Source organism: Artemia sp. Qi Xiang Cuo, chromosome 1 (assembly GCF_049724085.1).
Source record: "Artemia sp. Qi Xiang Cuo chromosome 1, ASM4972408v1, whole genome shotgun sequence".
Lineage (NCBI taxonomy): Eukaryota > Metazoa > Arthropoda > Branchiopoda > Anostraca > Artemiidae > Artemia > Artemia sp. Qi Xiang Cuo.
The window spans coordinates 91858689-91864688 of record NC_142794.1 but is presented as its reverse complement, the minus strand read 5'-3'; the positions used below and the strand labels follow the sequence as shown (position 1 = coordinate 91864688).

The 6000-nt window shown below is 35.5% G+C and overlaps 1 protein-coding gene across 1 annotated transcript in view; it reads left to right on the top strand.

Moving 5' to 3' along the window:
* Positions 1-3010: 3010 nt before the first annotated feature.
* The window catches only part of LOC148956917 (LIM domain-binding protein 2-like), a 60200-nt gene continuing 57210 nt past the window's right edge, over positions 3011-6000 (top strand). Inside the window, exon 1 of the mRNA XM_089087763.1 lies at positions 3011-3026. The gene's annotated coding sequence lies outside the window, so the exon portion shown is untranslated. The remainder of the gene's footprint in view (positions 3027-6000) is intronic.

Genomic DNA, 6000 nt, shown 5'->3' with positions numbered 1-6000 from the left:
GTCAGTTGAACATCCTTCTCATCATGTCCTTGTTCCTCAAACTGAACACTCTAAACCATTCCTAAAATATTGCTAATTTATCCTTTTGACAATCGTTTGCACATGGTGTGTTCTGATTTTAGTTTGACTTCCGATCAACATATTTTGAATATTTACCTTAATACCCTTAGCCTTAGTAGTAATCACAAAAGAAGTACTAGGTGTAGAAATATAAGCGGTGATAGTAGCAGTTTGAGTAGCAGTAGATAATTCCCTCCAACATTCCCTGAGAACTTTACCTAAATGCCATCGGTTTTTTTTTACACAAAAGGTCGAACACGCCCCTTCCCCAATAACAAATTTTATATATAAGAATCGGCGAATTGTGTAACTTACAGTCCTTGCCTGAAGGACAACATATTTCGAATTCTACGCCTTGATACCTTTAGCCTTAGTAGCAACCATAATAGAAGTAGCAGGTGTAGAAACATAAGTGGCGATAGTAGCAGTGTGAGTAGTAGTAAATAACACCCCCAAAATTCCCTCAGAACTTCGCCTAAATGCCATTGACCTTTTTCTTTACACAAAGAGTCAAACACGCCCCCTTCCCCAATAACAAACCCTATGCGTAAAGAATCGGCTAATTGTGTAACTTAAAGCCCTTGCCCCAAGGACTGTGTAAGTTGTCATCCCCAGAGTCATAGCTATTGAACCTTTTGACTATGCCGAACAAGATGGCCGTATCAAAATTTTCATTCGATCTTTGGGGGACAAGGCGCAAAGAAGGAGAGCTGTTTACCCTCCAGTCCCTTTTGACTTTTTAGAAAGGCACTAGGTGTTTCAGTTTGTAATCAAATGAGCCCTTCCAAAGTTTGAAAACATGTGAAGTATTAAAAAAGAAAATGAGACTGTGGTCTTCTGTAAACCCTTAAAGGCTAGAATATAATTTGTAAAGTACAGAAACAATAGATATTTTGAAGTGTCTTTTATTTTATTTTGTTTGACCATTGGAGAATTTATGTACAAGTTAAACAAGCTCTATCTCACAACCACCTCCTTATTCGGAATACCGTAAAAAAGAGAGCCCAAGAAAACACAGAAGCCTTTTTTTTTTTTAGCAATTTTTAGTCTTCTATCTCAATCAGTATCCATCGTCAACGAATTATTTGGAACTTGATATCATTCTTGATAGTACTTAAAACATCTTTCTGTAATTTGTACAACTACAAAACTTTCTATTTTCGTTGATAGAGGGTAGAGACTAATGCAATATGGTTCTCTAATGTGATGAATTTGATGGGGCAAATTGCATCAAGACAAAACGCTCTTTGTGGGTGTTTTCTCCCTTGTTAGATCCCTGACAAATAATCCCAGGCTTGTAAGTTCTGGTGTGTAACTTGAACCTAATTTAATCGTTTCACATCTTTAAACCAAAACTCTTACCTAACTCACGTTGAAATCTAAACTAATTTCTATTTTTTCTTCTTTTAATATATTTTGCTTCAACGATTCCAGAGACGTCTTCGGTATAATTCTTCTTCGTCTTCGGTAGACATCTTCGGTATTGTCACAGCAAAAGAAATTCCTTGGTTCCTAAATATTCTAAAATTCAGAAGATTTCTTCTTCGTGTGTTAATAAGATGAAGTTTCTATTAACCGATATTATTACAAAAGTGGTTAGTCCACTTTTAGGTCTACCCAGGTACAACCCTTACCAGAAGGGGGGAGAGGTACAGAGATACAAGAATACAAAATGAGTCCTTACTATTAACCCGAGTAAGTCTTTATAGATTCTCTGCAAAAAATGCCTGACTTTCAATGAATGGAGGTAATGCTTGGTTAAGGGGTCAAATAATTGGCAATTTAGTCCGCGTCTTGTTTTTCTTAAAGTAAAGTCAATATTTTTTTTTTTTTATATATTCAAACAACGATAATTTAGACACTACAAAATTCGAAAGTGTTCACTCATATCATCAACTTCTTCTATTGACAAATTCTAAATGTTATCTTTTGAGCTTCAATACGGACATCAATCCCCTGTTCACGCGTTCACTATAGAGTCGGGCGTGGTTTTGTAAAACAAGGATGGCAGTTTTCTTGTCTTTTCCGTGAACTTTCGCATTATCTTTCTATCCACTTTGTCTTTTGTACTTCCACAAATTGATGTCACTCGAAAGATTTCCACTTGCTCTTTTTTGACTTTTGATTTAGTGATTGCACGAACTGATGTCAGTTTAAGAGACTTCCTTCCTCTTTTTATTGACTTCATTTCTTCTCTTCCATCGTTGGTAGACATAGGACTGGTAACCATAGAGAAACCAAATGTTTTTCCAACTTTCATTTTAGAATCTTTATCACTGGGGTATAAATTCATTCTCTCCCCAATAAACTCCATATTACTTTCATCGTCTGACATAAACAGATCTCCCTCTACTACGGGCAACAGTGTACAAGCGGCTAACATCTTTTTCTAAAGTTATCGTCCAAGTGTTTGTAACAAACTATTCCAATTCAGAATCTGGCATGTGATTTATAGCACAGATGACAGTCATTTTATATTGAGAGCCATTTACTACTTATAGCATTATGCTTATTGTATAGATGATGTCACCCAACAGTTCGTAATAACGAACTGCAAGTAAGCAGTAACTTCGGCTGGACACATACCAAAACTCTAAACACTTTTTTTTTATAAAAATAGACACAATAAATAAATTGACTTTTTAAGCTGATTCCAAAGACAAAAATTCATTAAGTTTAATGTTATCCGTAAGAAAAGACGAGTCTGAAAAAATGTACCTTATTTTTTTTAAAGGGGGAAACACCCTTAAAAATTTAAGCTATATTAGTGAAAATCACACTATCAGACTAGGTATATTTGAAAACCTTGCTGTAGAGGTTAAAAGCTTCTATCTACAAACAAGTGGAATTTGAATTTTTTGCCAGAAAAAGACAACACATGCATGTTTATTTGATTTTTTTTTTTTTAAGGAGTATTTATATCAAACCAATTGTTCTAGAAGATCGGAAAAGAAGCGAACTGGATTGTAAATCAAAAGTTCTAATACCCTTTTTAAGTTACCAAAAAGATTGGAAGGCAAGTAGACCCCCCTTCTACACTCCTTTTTCCTAACATTGAAAATTGAAAGTTTCAATGTTACGACGTAAAGAATAAATATCGTATCGACATCTTGACTGACGAATTCAGATGTTTTGAACTGGACTTATGCTTCTAAGTCTTGTTTGGGCTCGGAAGATATTAATAATAGAATACTAATCGCTCATTTTATGCCTAGAAAGTTCAGGGTATCCTTAATGCTAGAATTAATTAAAAAAAAATTTCCACAAAATAAGTTTTTCAAAGAAAAGTAAAGAACTCCATTAAACAAAAAATGAGCAAAAACAAAATCAACAATCTACCAAGCGTGAAAATACCACAAATCAGCATCGACAAATAAATGAAACCCAAAACGAACAGAAATTACAATAATTAACCAAGTCAAACTCAAAACAAGCAAAAACTAACTTAAATTGGCTGCAAAACCCATATGCCTTCCCAAGGCCTGAACAAAATGTGCACTTTACTGAAAAAATATAAATGTTTTTACTTTTATAACTTTAATAAATCAAATAATATTAACATTTTGATTACTAAATATCATTATACGTATATTAAACTGACATTGCACATTCATTTGTATTTTTTCAGTAAAGTGCAAATTTTGTTCTGGCCTTGAGAAGGCCTAGGGGTTTTGCACCCAACTTATGTTAATTTTTGCTCATTTTGAGTTTAACTTGGTTAATTATTGTAATTTCTGTTCGTTTTGGGTTTCATTTATTTGTCGATGCTGATTTGTGGTAGTTTCACGCTTGGTAGATTATTTGACTTTCTTTTGCTCATTTTTTGTTTAATGGAGTTCTTTACTTTTCTTTGAAAAACTTATTTTGTGGAAAAAGTTTTTTAAATTAATTTCTGTTCATTTTATATTGACATAGTCTTTTCAGGGGAAAAAAATAATAATACTTTAAATCTTTTCTTTTTTAAAAGACTTTATGGTTTGGCCTGCTAATTGTATGCTGGAAAAAAATTTTCAGCAATTTTTAACAGCACATCCCCTTTTAAAAATCTGGACACAATTAATACTGTTTAATTTAGTTTCGTAACTCCAGTAGTTGATCTGAAATGGAAAACTTGACAACATCTGAAAACAAATCAGTTTACTTTATTTGATAGCTTAGATACACGTCGGCTATTTTGAATTCGCTAAATTTTAAGAGCAGAAATGGGAGGGTTGGTGTGGGAGGGTGGGAGTGGAAGGGGGATTAGTTGCCCTCAAATTACTTTCGACTGTTAAAAAGGGCATCAGCCCTTTCTATTTTCAATCGAATGAGCCCTTTTCGAAGTTCCCACGACAACTCCTTCGATACGAAGTGCCCTGGTCTAAATAACAGCAACAACAAAAAATAATACAGTATACCCACTTCGATCTTTACTATAAAAATGTCAAGCCTTCCAATCACTTTCGTCTTTTAAAAAGGGCACTGGGCCTTTCGATTTCCAATCGAATGAGCCCTTTTGGAAACGACACCGCTTTTTATAAACACCTTGTATGCCCCCAGTGCATAAATTAAAACCCTAACCCTAAGGTCCGTTAGGGAGATTGTCATCCTCTAAGACCGAATTCCCAGATCTTTCAACTACGTTAAACAACGTGGCTATCTCAAAATTTTGAATGGATGTGTTTGGGGAAATGGTGGGTGTGAGAGGGGCGGCAGTCGCTCTCCAATCACTTTCAACTATTAAAAATGGCCCTAATCCTTTCATTTCCAATCAAATGAGCCCTTTTGAAGTTTCTACGACAAAACTTTCAATAAAAATCTTATATGCCGCCAGGGCATAACTTACAACCCTTGCCCTGAGTGCTGGGGGGGATGTCATTCTCAAAGACCTAATTTCCATAACTTTCTACTACGTTGAACACGACTATCTGAAAATTTTGATTGGATGTGTTTGGAGGAATTGTGGGCGTGATAGGGGGGTTAGTTGCCCTCCAATCACTTTCGACTATTACAAAGGGCACTAGCTCTGTCAATTTTGAATTGAATGAGCCCTTTTGAAGTTTTACGACAATTCTATCTATAAAAACCTTATATGCCTCCCCGGCAGAACTTACAACCTTTGCCCTTGGGGCTCTGGGGGGTTTTTCCTCCTTAAATACATAATTTCCAGAACTTTCAACTTCGTTGAACAAAATGGCTATCTCTATACTTTGATTAAATGTTTTTGGGGAAATGGTGGGCGTAAGAGGGGGGGTTACTTACTCTCCACTCGCTTTCGAATAGTAAAAAGGGCAATTTAAATTTACAATCAAATGAGCCCTTTTTTAAATTTCTATAAAAAATATCTATAAAAACTTTATATGCCCCAGTGCATAGATTAGACTCCTTTCACTGAGGGTTTGGAGGGGGTTATCATCGTCAAATACCTAATGTATAGTCCTTCCAAATACATTGAACAAAATAGCTATCTCAAAATTGTGAATAGATTTGTTTGGGAAATTGGTGGGCGTGAGAGGGGCGTTAGTCGCTCTTAAAACACTTTCAACTATTAAAAAAGGCACTAGCCCTTTCAATTTCCAATTGAATGAGCCCTTTTGAAGTTTTACGCTTTCAATGAAAACCTTAAACGCCCCCAGGGTATAACTTACAACCCTTGCCCTGAGGGCTGGGGGGGGCGGAGGGGTTTTCATCCTTAAAGACCTAATTTCCAAACTTTCAACTACGTTGAATAAAATGGCGATCTAAAATATTGATTGGATGTGTTTGGAGAAAAGATGGGCGTGAGAAGTGTGCTAATTGCCTTCAAATCACTTTCGACTATTAAAAAGGGCCCTAGCCCTTTGAATTTCCAATCGAATGAGCCCTTTGTCAAGTTTTTACGACAAAGATTTCAATAGAAACCTTAGATGCTCCCAGGGCATAACTTATAACTCTTGCCTTGAAGACTGTGGGGAGAGTGTC